The 15,773-nt window shown below is 33.0% G+C and overlaps 3 pseudogenes; 2 read left to right on the top strand and 1 right to left on the bottom strand.

Annotated features, from left to right (window-relative positions):
- The first annotated feature begins 205 nt into the window (after positions 1 to 205).
- LOC139873392 (YTH domain-containing protein ECT2-like) lies at positions 206 to 3,843 on the top strand (annotated as a pseudogene).
- A 2,180-nt stretch (positions 3,844 to 6,023) lies between these two features.
- Positions 6,024 to 10,543, top strand: LOC139871003 (probable inactive purple acid phosphatase 29; annotated as a pseudogene).
- A 4,034-nt stretch (positions 10,544 to 14,577) lies between these two features.
- On the bottom strand, positions 14,578 to 15,753 carry LOC139871002 (3-hydroxyisobutyryl-CoA hydrolase-like protein 3, mitochondrial; annotated as a pseudogene).
- Positions 15,754 to 15,773: the final 20 nt, after the last annotated feature.

Here is a 15,773-nt window from a genome sequence, read left to right as displayed (position 1 = left end):
ATGGTCGACACTGTCGCCTAAGTATTATTGTGCACTAAGGATTTATAAAATTAAAGGCTAATCAACGTCAAAGTGTTGGTGTAGTGAGTCTAGTATAGTCTAGATCCTCTATAGTGGGTGTGTTGGGCTCGTCAAAGCTTCCAACACTCACAATTCTTTCCTCCTCTTCTGCCACTAACCGCCGGTGATTACTTTTACTAACCGCCGAGGATTATTTATAGATTATTTTAATTTGTGCTTCTTGAATTAGTTTAGGTTTGTTTGACCAAAGTCTAAATTTTGTATTTACTGTATAATCAAGGTAACTTGCATATGTTACATTTTTTCATCTTAGTGTTTGTCTGATGGGTTTAATTTCGAATTTAGTAAATTAAACAGGCTGAACCCCCATTTTTAAGCAAGCACATCCAACATTGAATTCTATTTTATCACATTATAGATTGGTAATGTTAATATAATTTAGCATATTATCATACCATGTGTTAATTTTTGGCTGCAACAATGTTTCCTTTTTCGGTTTATTTATATTTATGATTGTACTTGACATTTGTAATCAGCTGAACCATTAGCATCTGGACTTAAGTCTGATTCTCGTGCTAACATGGACGATCAAAGTTCGGTGAGACATCATTTTTTAGCATTATTATTCTTAAATGCAAATATATGCATCTTAAGTAGTTTTAACTTTATATGGCATACACGTTTAGTGTTAGCTGTTTTTGATTAATTAAACACCGCTTTATATGCTTCAATGTTCGTATTATATTTCAGGGTTTAAGAAAAGATGGCATAGCGTCTGGTGTAACGTCTTCGTTTTCAGGAGTGAAAGGTGGTGTTGTGAATAAGGCTATTACTGATCAAGATGCTTATTATCCTCCAACTAGTTGTTATGATTATCAGTATCCAGGTTTGAAGATACATAGAATGTGTACATCTATCTATTTGTATACTTATAACATTTCAAGACTTAAATTTTAGACGATATGAATTAACATACAATTACTGTTGTAAAATTCATCCGAGTCGGCTGGCGCGTCAGTCTGGGGACGGACTAGCCCGTCTTTGGTCTCCCAAAAACGCATTTCAAAGTCGGTCAACGACTCAACGTAAAAAAGTCAGGTCTATGTCGGTTTTAGTAGGTCAAAGTTTGTCAAAGTCAAAGATCGGTAAAAAAGTTCATATTTTTAAAATTAGATTTTGTGTCATATATTTATGTTTGAAATCTTTATGTCTTATGCTTGATATTTGTATGTGTAATATATACTCCGTATATGCTTAATCTATCTATTACAAATTCAACCTTGGACAATGCCCGACTCTTCCCTCCAATAAACTGAGTTTTGATTATTTGTTCATGTGTTATGTTTAAAACACAATCTTTTAAAACTATTGATCAAGACTTGATATTTCTTTTTATGTGATAGGACACAATGGAACGTATAGTCAGTTGGATGGTACTAGTCATTTAAACTCAAGTGATGCATCACTTCTTTATTATATGCCTAGTTATAACCCGTATGCTTCTGGGAGTTATATGGGTGATGATGGACAACAACCTTGTTATTCGTCATCAAACGCCATGCCGTATTCATGGAATTCAACATCATCTTTGAGTGCAAAATCTGCTACAGGCTCAAATGGGCTGAAATCTAATGATTATAATTCGAAAAGACCCGTGAGCACGTACACCGGAAAAACATCAAGTTACCCGATGGATATGATGTCTAAACAACAACCCACTTCTTGTTTTACTAAGTCGATGCTTCAGGCACAGCAATATAGGTCACTAAATAAGGTATGTTTAAATACTTAAAGTTATGTTTTTTATTTTATTTTAAATGTTTGGTGTCATTTTGAGTTTGCAAAATCAGCAGTGAAGTCAATCCATCAAAACGGGTGAATTTTTTTTTTTTTTTCTTTTTTTTCAAATGCGTCTTAGATTTGTGTTTTTTTTCCCTAGAGAAGTATAGAATTTTTAATACAATATATCTGCTAAATAATAGCATTTTAAGTATGCTATAGGAAATTTAAGCAATAAATCACATTTTTGGAGACATTCAACCCCATCATCTTGTTTTTTTCTTTGTAGAAATAAACATAGCTCATATTGACACCTATATAAGTGTTTGATTTTGGCACGATTACTTTTTTTTTTTTTTTTAATGTTTTTGTATGTACTACAGTATGGTTCTGCTTACTCATCTACTGGCCTATCAAAGGGGTATCAGCCAGCTGGCAACTACTCATCATATGCGTACCAAAACCAAGCTCTTTTTTCAAACTATGCGATGAACTATGGTTCTACTGGTAGAATTTGGAACGAAACAGATAGATACAAGTCAAGGGATAAGTACACGAATGGAGATTCAGAGGAACTAACGTGTGGGCCCAGGGCTCAGACGATGAATACACCTGTCGGAGATGTAAAATTGGGAATGTCACTCACTCGTGATAAATATAATCTTGATGATTTCCCAATTAAGTATGATGATGCCAAGTTTTATGTCATTAAATCGTATAGTGAAGATGATGTGCACAAGTGTATTAAATACGATGTTTGGTCCAGTAAATGGTAACAAGAAGTTAGATGCTGCTTATCGTGATGCTGAAGGAAAAGCAAAAATTTTCCTTTTTTTCTCTGTAAGTAAATTTTAACATTTTTATGTTTTTTAATATTTATTATGCTTTATATTAATTTTAAGAATGTTTTATAACTACAACTGTTAAAAAGACTTGTACTTTTTAGTAACCGCAATGTAAAATTAAATGTTAACCGCTTTATACAACACATTAATGCACCTCAACGTCAGCTTTTAAGGCTATTGTTGGAAAAAATCCACATATATGTTATTTTTCATTTTCTTTTTTGTTTTACAGGTTAATGGTAGTGGGCAGTTTGTTGGTGTTGCTAAGATGATTGGGCCGATCGATTACGAAAAGAATATGGATTTTTGGCAGCTTGATAAATGGAGCGGTTTTTTCCCAGTTAAGTGGCATATCGTTAAGGATGTTCCTAACACGTTGCTGAGACACATAATTCTTGAAAACAATGATAATAGGCCTGTTACATACACTAGGGACACTCAAGAGGTACTGTTTTTTCTTATCTTTATATGACAAGCTGATATAATTGACAAATACTATATTGATAAATCTTGAATTATGTTTTTGTTTAGGTTTTGTTAAAACAAGGTTTGGAGATGCTCGAGATTTTCAAGAGTTATTCACCGAAGACCTCTTTGTTAGTTGATTTAACCTTTTATGAAGACCGAGAGAAGGCACTTAAAGCTAAAAGGATTAGTAAGGCTGCTTTTCAAACAGAGGTAATACTCAGTAAATCAATTTTTATTTATCTTTGTTATATTAATATTATATTATTATATTATATATTATTTATATTTATTTATAGGCACGTTTGTACATATACTATCTGCATATATGATATGAATCAAATATCTAAAGGTTTGATTATTTGTACTTTTTTTTTTTTTTTTTTTTTTTTTGTAGAAGAATCAAAGTGCAGAAAGGATAATTGGTGAAGGATCAATGAGTCACAATGGGTTGAAAGATCCAACTTCGTCACTCATTAAAATGACCCGAAATTTGTCTCTCAACTCTAACACACCAAATACCAGCATCGGTGATAAATCTTCTGCGTCATAGTAAGACTGCATCCTGATTTGATGCAGTTTTTAGGATATTAGGTTGCTATCAATTTCAATGCTTTTTTACTTCCGAGTGATTTTCTTTTTTTCTCAATTTGTTTATCATTTGATATTGATTTGTTTTCAAGATGTAAAAATCAGGTTTTTTTGGTTTTTGTTTCGTCGTATTTGAATCTAGACGGTAATTGAATGAATTGAATGGTTGCTCTAAATTAAATTTTTCTTACTACAGATGTCAAGTAATGCTGACAAATTGGTTTGTTTTTTAGTCCAAAACTAAGCGTTATGCACTAATCTTGGTTCAAGTTGGACTGTTATTCGACTAAAGTGAATTACTTCTGTTGAATAATATTTTTGATAAAGTTAGATTCGTATTGCTTTAAGTTTTCAAGCTTAACTAGTTAATGACCCGTGATTACACGGGTAACTCAAAAAAATTATTGATTTAGTATTTGTTACATTGTAGTTTTTTTTATAATAATTTACTAAAAAGATTACTATCTATCACATATCAAAGACTGACTTTAATCGAGAATGAGCAAAAACATAACACACACACATTCATATTGGAACCAAAACATGGCATTATGTTCACAGACATTAAATATACAAAGACGCTTTTATTGGTGCTGGCAAAAGATCCATGTAAGCAAGTACAAAATAATGGAAACGATATGGTAAATTATAAGTAACAACCGAAAGCATCCAAACATATACAATACAAATTTTCCAACATAAAATAAACCATCAAACAAAACTACAATAATGCAAGATCAAGTCTTCTCAATCTTTAATTCAACCAACATCATCTTCTTAGTTGATTAATTGCCAAGCACACCATGTCGAGTCGGGTCAACCAGTCCAATGATATTAAATGGTAGAGGCGAGAGCATTAATGAGCACAAATGACACAAATGATACATAAGGTACATAGGTGTTGGTTGCAGAGAGTCCGTCAACAATACATTTAACTACGGGTTATTGCCGATTTCATATTTATATGGGATTCGCTAATTTTGTACTTTAAGGATTTAAGGAATCTTCTAGATTTTCGTGCTCAGCAAGCGAGAGAAATATGTCATTAGCATTAGCACTACATACTAAAACCCATGAAGAGTTTGGTCGTTTTGGCCAAACCCACCCCACAAATGGGTCAAAACGACAACAGTGGAGAAGGAGGAGAAAAAACCAAACACCCCCTAAATTTTGTCCAACTTTCAAATTCAGTCCCCATAAAAGGGGTGCAAAATGAAACTTATTATTTTAATTAAATTAAAAATATTAACTAAACTTCACCCATAAATGGGTCAAAACGACAACAGTGGAGAAGGAGGAGAAAAAACCAAACACCCCCTAAATTTTGTCCAACTTTCATATTCAGTCCCCATAAAACCCATGAAGAGTTTGGTCGTTTTGGCCAAACCCACCCCACAAATGGGTCAAAACGACAACAGTGGAGAAGGAGGAGAAAAAACCAAACACCCCCTAAATTTTGTCCAACTTTCAAATTCAGTCCCCATAAAAGGGGTGCAAAATGAAACTTATTATTTTAATTAAATTAAAAATTAAAAATATTAACTAAACTTCACCCATAAATGGGTCAAAACGACAACAGTGGAGAAGGAGGAGAAAAAACCAAACACCCCCTAAATTTTGTCCAACTTTCATATTCAGTCCCCATAAAAGGGGTGCAAAATGAAACTTATTATTTTATTTAAAATTAAAATTAAAAATAAAAATATTAACTAAAACCCATGAAGAGTTTGGTCGTTTTGGCCAAACCCACCCCACAAATGGGTCAAAACGACAACAGTGGAGAAGGAGGAGAAAAAACCAAACACCCCCTAAATTTTATCCAACTTTCAAATTCAGTCCCCAAAAAAGGGGTGCAAAATGAAACTTATTATTTTAATTAAAAATATTAACTAAACTTCACCCATATTTTCAACGGGACATATCTTTCCGCTCGCCTCGCGTTAAATTTTTTCGAACACACCGTTCAACTAAAAAAAATCTTATGAACACAACGGAACTAACTATACGCAAAACAGACACTTCTAAAAAAACGCTAAATACCTTGTATATATTTAATACATACACACACCTAGGTACTAACTATTCTGTAAATACATAATGCTCCGTTAACTATGAATGCGCAACCCAAAAGCCCTGCATCATCGCGCGGGTCCGTTTTGCTAGTTTAGAATTAAGTCACATGTAAATGGGTCATAGTTGGTGACTGAATAATAAGTCGATTCAACTCAGCCCAATAGGTTACAAAAGAAACAGGCCGTTAGTGAAAAGCCTGTTCGTATATTAAAATTGTGTTTATTCGCGAAAGACGAAAAAAGAAAAGTAAAACTCTAATTTTGTGAGCTACGTCGACAATTGGCTAAAACCCTAATTTTGTTCCTCTAAACATAACTCACAATCACCGATTCCCACATTTAGGCTTGGTGACCACTTCTCATTCATCGAATCAGGTATCAAAAATTCATTATACATATACTTTATATTTGTATGTATTCATTTAAATCTATACATACCGTAAGCAAACCTAATTAATTATTTTGCTGCTACTTAGTTAATTTGTTACAATCCTTGGCTTTAGTTTTCAGCGTTCGTGAAAATATTTTAGGTTTGTTCGATCTATGAATGGAATTCGCTTTCACAGTCGTTTTCATTATTAGATCATCTGATAATCATTTGATTGATTTAATACAATAGGGGATGGCAAAAAAAAAAAAAAAAAAACCCCTATATTGGGTATTGGTATGGGGAATTGATTTTAATTTTTCTTGGATTCGTGGTTTTAACTGGTCGGGTCTATTTTTTTCGATATTTACTTCATATTAATTGATAATTAATAATAGTAATAATAAATATAAATAATTTAAAACCAAAGAGCCAATGGCTTGGCGGTATCGAGGTCACCCTTACAACCTTGAGGTTGAGGGTTCGAGTCCTGCTTAGGACAATTCGTGGTGTATATATTCGAGTTAGATTTAGGTGGGTGTGTGAGTTTGCCTTTCAAAAAAAAAAAAAAAAAAAAAAAAAAAAAAAAAAAAAAAAAAAAAAAAAAAAAATATAAATAATTTAAATAATATGAATATATGAGATATAATGTGTTTATCAGTTGCATGTAGATACCATATAGTTTGAAATTGGTTACTACTTACTAGTACAGTAGCACGTTTTCTTTGAGCTTTTGGTTACGAGTACACTATTATTTTCGTAGTAATATGCTGCTGATATTTACTTCATATTAATTGATAATTAATAATAGTAATAATTGAATGGAATTTACTTTCACCGTCGTTTTCATTATTAGATCTGATAATCATTTGATTGATTCAATACAATAGGGGATGGCTAAGAAAAACCCCGATATTGGGTATTGGTATGGGGGATTGATTTTAATTTTTCTCGGATTCGTGGTTTTAACTGGTCGGGTCAATTTTTTCGATATTTACTTCATATTAATTGATAGACAAATTTGCCCATTTTGTCCCTGTGTTTTCCACTTTTTGCCCGTTTCATCCCTGTATTTTATTTTCTGCATTTTTCATCCTTTAAAGCATTTTAAAGTCCCAATTTCATCCCTCACCTTAACGAAGTTTAACTAAGTCCGTTAAAACTATTACAGGACTATCCACGTAATCTTTAACTAATATACTTAAATTCAAAAGTAGTGCTTTGACATCGGTTCATCTCTGATAATAAATTGGATGTATAATATTGCAGGCTATTATAATGTAATGGAAAATGTCAAAAACTTATTTTTTGTTAAAACTTTCAAATATCATATTTCCATCTTATACTTACTGCACATATTACTTAGATCCTAAAATGCCTTTCATCACTTGAATCGCACACCAAAGCACGATATGTCATCTTTTATCTTTACTATCTCGATTCAGCGCTTCAACAGCTAGCTGCTTAGCTGCCTTTTGTGGGTCCCAAATCTTCAATGCTACATCTACTGCCTCTTGGTTAGTCATTACCTGATTTCACACGGATAAAAGTCAGTGTCTTGAAAATTGTTGACTTCATGAAGTCAAAGTTTGAATCTTTTACCTTCCATAGACCGTCTCTTGCGAGAATGAGGATCTCAGTATTTGCATCGATATCTGCATTAGTTACGTCCGAATCTGAGCGTAAATGATTCTTGAGATTCTTGTCTCCAAAAGCACGCGAAACAGCTAGTTGTCCATTCACTCTTCCCACGTCACCTGTTGCATCATTCACCAAAAGGCGTTAAGATCAAATCTTCCATTTATCCCAACCAAAAACACAGACTAACTAACTGATCAACTAACACAAAATATGTATAAGAATCAGTTATTATTTAGGGTTTATGGAGTTGTACCATACAAGCTGAATGCAATTTCTTGTCAGGGGGTAAGTCAGTTTTAGGCGTTTATGTAAGTGAATTGAAAATTTATAAATTTCGTATTAGCTGCTTTATTAGCTTATCAAGTTGAGTTTGTATAATTCACAAACTTAATGTTGCTAAGTTTGTGGTTTAATACGAATGTCTATAAGTTAATCACTCGTGATAATGAGTTTATATTAACTCTCTCTTTGTGTGTTTGTGTAATGGTTTAGTGTATTTTGGCTATTTTGTACTAAATTGTAATCTACTATGAACAACGCTTGAGAATGTCAGGTTTTGGTTATGATACAAGTAATTGTGTAATTGTTCATTCTCAATTTCTAATCAGCCCATTCGATACATTATAATTAATTATAATGAGAAAAAGAAGGAATTGATTTTTGTAATTTAATTAATTAAAGATTACGTGGATAATCCCTGTGAATAGTTTTAACGGACTCAGTTAACCTTCGTTAGGGTGGGTGAGGGATGGAATTGAGACTTTAAAATGCTTTTTAGGATGAAAAATGCAGAAAATAAAATACAAGGATGAAGCGCGCAAAAAGTGGTAAACACAGGGACGAAATGGATAATTTTGTCTAATTGATAATTAATAATAGTAATAATAAATAATTTAAATAATATGAATATATGAGATATAGTGTGTTCATCAGTTGCATGTAGATACCATATAGTTTGAAATTGGTTACTACTTACTAGTACAGTAGCACGTTTTCTTTGAGCTTTTGGTTACGAGTACACTATTTTTTTGGGTAGTAATATGTAGAATGTTTTATTTTCAGTCTAATTTATACAATTTTTAATACATATGTTATTGTGTTGTGTATATGTTTGAAAACGTTAGTCATATTTTTGTTGAGCCTTTTAAAAAAGAAACATTTGAATGACTATAAATAAATAAATGGGGATCCAGGAAACCTGTGCTAGGATAAGCTATACGATTTATCTTTCATGAATATTGTAGTAGTATTAACTTACAATCTTATTCAAATACAAACAGAATAACTGACTTCATCATCATCATCATCATCATGTATTTACAACCTTTTTCAGGAATATTGCGTCATTGTTTCTTTGAGTTCATTCGCTATAATAAAGATAAAGATGATGTAGAGAATTATGTTCATTATCGTTCTTGTCCTCTGGTCGCTTTCGAGTCTTCTAATAACGTCAAGTAGTAACGGTATTGGTGGTGCGAAACAGTTACGGTTTAATCAAACGAATGGAGAGTTTAGGGTTTTGCAAGTAGCGGATATGCATTATGCTGATGGCAGCAAGAGTGGTTGCAAGGACGTATTACCAAATCAGTTTGATCCACAAGAAGAAAATTGTAGTGATTTGATGACAAGCCGTTTCATTGAACGCATGATTGAAGCTGAGAAACCAGACCTAATTGTTTTCACCGGAGATAACATCTACGGACCTGATGCGACAGATGCAGTTAAGTCCATGAATGCAGGATTTGAAGTGGCTTTGATGTAGTTTTGGGTTGTAGTGGCTTAGTGTTAGCGTGTCATGCAAGATGAGACAGCTTGATCTAAGTTGCTTTTGTGTTGTGGCGCCGTAATGGGTTTATGGTGCTATGGGTTTTGATATTTGTATGGGTTTTTTGCTGTTGTATTTTTCCCTTTTGGTATTTGTGGGTTAGGCTATCCCCTGCCTTTGTATGTCCTATTTTTGTGTTAATATATTTCTTACTTTGCCAAAAAAAAAGTCGAAAATCCCCTGGGCTGCAGTTTTAGGGAATCATGACCAAGAATCAACCTTGTCAAGAGAAGATGTTATGAAGCATATTGTTGGAATGGACAACACTTTATCCCAGTTAAATCCAAGTGGTTTTGATGATTTTATTGATGGTTTTGGGAATTATAATCTTGAAGTTCATGGACCTCAAGGGTCACGTTATGTTAATTACTCGATATTAAACTTATACTTCCTTGATAGTGGAGACTACTCAACAAACCCTTCCGTTCCTGGCTATGGATGGATCAAACCGTCTCAAAAGTTTTGGCTCCGTCAAACGGCTAGTGTGCTTCCTGGACTTGTATATTTTCATATGCCATTGCTCGAGTATGCAAATTTGGATGTGTCAAACTTAACAGGTTCAAGACAAGAAGGGATTAGCTCTGCTTATGTGAATTCGGGCCTTTTTACAACGTTACGTAATATTGGTGTTGGTGCGATAAAGGCTGTTTTCACAGGTCATGATCATATTAACGATTTCTGTGGCAAGTTCAATAAGATTCATCTTTGTTATGGTGGTGGATCTGGATATCATGGTTATGGCAAGCCTGGATGGTCAAGAAGGGCTAGGATGGTTGTCGCTTCTTTACAAAAGAAATCAAATGGTGAATGGGGTTTAGTCGACTCCATAAAAACATGGAAGCGACTCGATGATGAAAACTTAACCCTTATTGATGCTCAGCTTCTTTGGAGATATGTGAAGGGGCCTTTTAGAAGATGTAGAGATTGCATGTTGTAATAATTCTTATTCTAATGGCAACAACTTTGTAATAATAAATTATAAGAACTTTGTAATAATAAATTATCTGCATTTTTAAATGCTTCAAAATGTGATTTTCGAAATAAGCAACTCTCAGATTACCAAAATACCCTCAAAATATATCTCATCTCATCTCATTCATATTTATAACATAAATAACTATAACTATAACTATAATAGTATATTATTCTCATTTATTTACTCTAATATTATATATGTTACTCTCTTTATTGTTTCTTGACCCCCATTATTTCTCTCTGACAATCAATACTACTATGGATGGATGGAGTACATGCTTTGACAATAATAATACTTGTCCTTAGAACTTTACTGAATTTTGTATCAACCCCAATACAAACTTAATTTGAAATAAGACATGAGCTGAACTTGTATGTAGCCTTCGACCTCAGCTAAAGTGTTACACTCTACTTTCATTCCTAAATGTGTAATGTAATGTGTATTGCATATATCTTTACGTCTAATTAGATATATTTCATTCCTAAATGCTATCGTTCGAAAATTTGTTAACGTATCCATGTATCAACAGTGCATACTCCTATATAAACATGAAATCATACGTAAGTAACATCCATGTCAAAAAAAAAAAAAAAAAAAAAAAAAAAAGATACATAAATAAAAATAATAACGGCTAGAAAAGGTGAAAGTTGATATGTGTAAAATAAAAATAGAAGATATTACCTCCCAAGATTAATAGAACTCGAAGAAGCACCGGTAGAGCTGCCAACATCCATCATATTTCCAATAAAACAACCACCTAATACAACACACCAAAAATTTATCCCAATATCAGCACCAACTACGTTAGTGTAAACATTCAAATAAAGTAAATCCGACTTTGGCAAGCTTTGCATTTTCAGGAATCACTGTCCAAATAAACTAACTAAATTAATCGGATTTTATAAATAAGAATATATAGTTAGTAGGTGTCCATCAACAAAAGGAAAGCCTTATATGTGTTTCTAGAAATATCTCTTTGAAGTCCTGATATAGCCTCGAGTCCTCGACCATTAATTGAACAATCTCAGAATCTTCACAAAAACTTTATAGCAATGACCCGATACTAAATCACTACATACTAATAGTAGTTCATATTTATTCACTTTGCAAGTTTACTACAACGGAAGGTGCAAAGGCATAGTAAATACTGGTAGCTCGAACTTCTAAAGCAATTACAGTTACAAATAAACATCTAAACATGAAGGTAACTACGATATTTTTTTTTTTTTATTTTTTTTTATTTTTATTTTTGTATGTCATCACCATTTCACCATATATTTAATTTAACTTCACATTTTAGAACATCTTTCAATCAAATAATTCTTAAATATTAAATACAGATCATGACAGACAACCCTCCTGAGCAACAAAGTTACTAAGAAGACACCCATCATAGACAACCCATTTGGTCCTTATTCTCCAGAAATTATTCATCGAATTAAGTTTGTGACATTAAAAATGAATACTACAATGATAACTAAAGATAAATCTCCAATGCTAAATGGGCCAACATTTCTACAGCAGCAGCATGCTTATCACTACAGAATATGACACGGTTGTTTAACAATCCTTTCTTGAATGAGGCTACTATAGAAGCACAGACCAAAGGCTTTTTATTTTGATTGCTACATAAAATAAGTAGCTCATTCTAATTGCAAGTTTATCGATGGAAATTAATATACAGTTGAATTATGTTCATCACCAATTATAATTTCGGCAACAGCGCATCAAAGTTCACTCAGCTAGGCCTCCCCCAAAATTAACTTATGGTCTCTGCAGTACTTCCCTAGTGGCTACCAGGTAAAGTATACATACATTTTGAATTCAAACTACGTACAATCGCGCAAGTACTTAAATATACACTATCAAGCCTAACTTTAGCTCCTGATCAACATTCAAAATTTATCAGATGCAAAAACAAAAAAAAAATAATAATAATAATAATAATTATAATAATAATAATTATAATAAATGAGAAAATTTAAGCATAGTTAGTACCACAACCCTATCATCATGTAAACAATGGAGTAGCGACCCATCTTTGTTTGTCTTGCATAAATAAAAATATAAATTAAATAATCAAATTGAAACCTCATGTCGTTTCATATGGGTTCGCCGCAGGCGTAAAACCGTCACTACCACCGCCGCAGTAAAACCACCACAACAAAAGACTTTCTAGCGAACGACTAAAAAGCGGAGCTCGTTTTGAACGACTGCTAGTAGAAACGGATACCATTTTTAGGGTTTTAAAAACAAACAGCAAACACTAAGTTTTCAGATTCAAACCCTAACCTTCCTAATATCTTCAGTCGCCAAGTTTAAAATCACCAACTAAAGAAGGAGAATCACATGAAAAGAACCCTAACCTGTAACAGGTCGTCGAAACTACGAAGAATAGCCGTAGGGTGGCGGTTGGTAGAAAAAGTTGTACCATCGTGTGCAGAAATGCGCTACGGTTTTTTTAGTGGCGGCTACATCGACTAATACGGTCGGAATATACCGTAGTTAACCTTCAAAAGGGGTTGGTGATTGTTTGAGTTTTCTGGCGAGGGATGATAGACTTGTTGGTCTATTTGGAAAAGGGGGAGAGACGGATTTAGATTGGGGACGGAAAAGGAAAACGTGAGGAAGGTGTGTGGATATAAAAAAAAGACACGTGACACCATTCAAATGGGTATTAAACCGAAAACGACATTAACTGGGAAAAATTTAAACCAGGAGCGACATCCAGAAGCTTTTGTTGATATATATTATAGTAGTGTTGTATAATATAATAATATAATAATAATAATCATATTTTCCCAAAACACTTGAAAAAAAATCCGACTATTACGATATTAAACAACATAATCGTATCCAAACACCAATTATCAAATGCATTATCAATTTTTCAAAACGCAAAATCAAAACATCCTCAAAATATTATCAAAGGTATTGATATTGCTTCCATTGTTTGTCCGATTTGTAATAACGGGGTTGAAACGCGGGATCATGTATTTTTTGAATGTGATTTGGCTCGTGACTTATGGCATAAAATCACTATTTGGCTAGGTGGTAACATTCCTCAATTTGCATCGTGGGATACTTTTGTGGTTTGGTTAGAAGGTGTTCGCTTACCAACGTCGTCTAAGAACCGGATTATAGCGGTGATGACTACATTTCTTTGGTCGATTTGGCGGTTCAGAAACGGTCTCGTTTTTAATGATGCTTTTTGTTCTAAATGTAGCCTATTTGATGTAATTAGATCTTTTGTTTTTCGTTGGATTAAAAATATAGGTCATCTTGTTTCTAATTGGAACTTATGGTTGTCTATACCTTTGTAATTTCCCCTTAGCGACTTGCTAGAGATCGTTTCTTAATAATATTTTGATTCTTTGGCCGTAAAAAAAAATAAAAAATAAATAAAAAAAATAAAAATGGTTCAATCTATTTCTCTTTATGACATTACCATGGCTCACATTAGAGTTGTGGTTAAAGGTGTATGGTCAATGTCAAATGCATCAAATTGCTCAAATGTTTCTCATCTGGAAAGACGAAAATACCACTTAAGGTAGGAATATAAAATTGATATGAATAGTAATCGCATGTAAGTGGTAGGATCGAGAGACGTGAGTTTACACTGACCAACAAATTATCTAAAAACTGTAAAAAGACAAAAATACCCTTTAGCAGATAAAAAAAATATTGGTGTGAACAGTGATCTTATGTGTTCTAATGATATATTTATATATTTAATATAATATAATTTTCGTTTATGTGACCACGTGTCAAATGTAGCTTAATGTATAAGCCTAATAGCTTCAGACCCGAAAGTGTTTATTTCATATTGAACTATTTGATATACCACAAAGATCACTTAAACCATACATCGCATAGTTATATACAACATTAGAAAGCTTTTACAACATACACAATGGCGTACTTATATAAATGCTAAAGTTCAAACCTCTCAAGACTCACTACAACGTAAATACTAAGGCCTCGCTATTGCTAATTCAAACTCGGTGTTCATCTGCCTCTAAGTCCATAGGTTTAAACAGATCTTCCACTTCACTTGTTTCAAGTTCCTCTAAGCTTGATGGAGTCCACTTCGGGTTCTAGTTCAACGACTTAAAAGACACAACCGAAATGTCAACAACATACAAAAATCTATATGAGTTAATTCATTATCATATATCATACAATAATTTTCTTTAAATTACAAGTAATCCTTCTTTTGAATTTCAATTACCTCTGCCCTCACCCCTTGTGTAAAATCACTTCTCAGTGAAGACCTTAAAGCAATGCGGTATTCAGTTTTCATAACGTCATTTAACCGCATAAAACAAAAAACAGTATATAACAAACAAAAAATAAACATAAACTAAACATTCAATCTTAAAGAAAGCATGTATAGAACGATAATTATAAGGGAACCTACCCTGGATAGCTCATTTTCGTTATTTCTGCACGCAGCAAATGCAACTCGAGAGAAGTAGTGTGTTGTGTAAGAAAAAGAGAAAATGGAGCACCTTTTTTTAATCCCAATAAGAGCATCTGTTGCCCACTGTGAAACTGCTTATTCGAATAAATAATACTCCATATTTAATATTTACTACTAAATAAAGATACCCAAAATTAGGTATAAATGAACAAATTTGTTTAACAGCAGATGGCAAGATGATAATATTTCTACCTGTTGAATCGGTGGCATTTTGCTGATATTTTCCCAGCGCTTCCATTATTTATTTAACAGATTTGTTTGCACCAAACGTTGAAACTATATGAGGCAAGAGTAATTTCAAACGGGACTCTGATTTGGGGTTGCTACTGTATGTTGCTAATATTGCTTGGAGTTCATTATGTGGATCCTCAGGACTGTAACATGGTACATACATAATCACTTTGTAAAAGTTTCTTTACATATAAATAGATAACCTTTTTTTAGCAAGATAGATTATATGAATAGCATAATATGAACATAAAAAGGATGTCAGGAAATATACAAGGTAGCTGACAAAAGAGCCTCCTTAAGTGAGTCTCAAATTTGCAGACGGTACAAAACGTGTTCCAAAACCTGCATATATTGCATCAGCTGGTGTTGATATCCTGTTTCCAGTAATTCCCAGATAGGCCCCTTTAAAAAAGCCATATTTTAACCACATAAGAACACTAATTTGGACATAATACATTGGTGGAAAACGGGTCAGAC

This window comes from Rutidosis leptorrhynchoides, chromosome 10 (genome assembly GCF_046630445.1).
Source record: "Rutidosis leptorrhynchoides isolate AG116_Rl617_1_P2 chromosome 10, CSIRO_AGI_Rlap_v1, whole genome shotgun sequence".
NCBI classification, from domain to species: Eukaryota; Viridiplantae; Streptophyta; class Magnoliopsida; order Asterales; family Asteraceae; genus Rutidosis; species Rutidosis leptorrhynchoides.
Note: the sequence above shows the minus strand (reverse complement) of the source record. Positions and strands in the feature narration are given on the sequence as shown.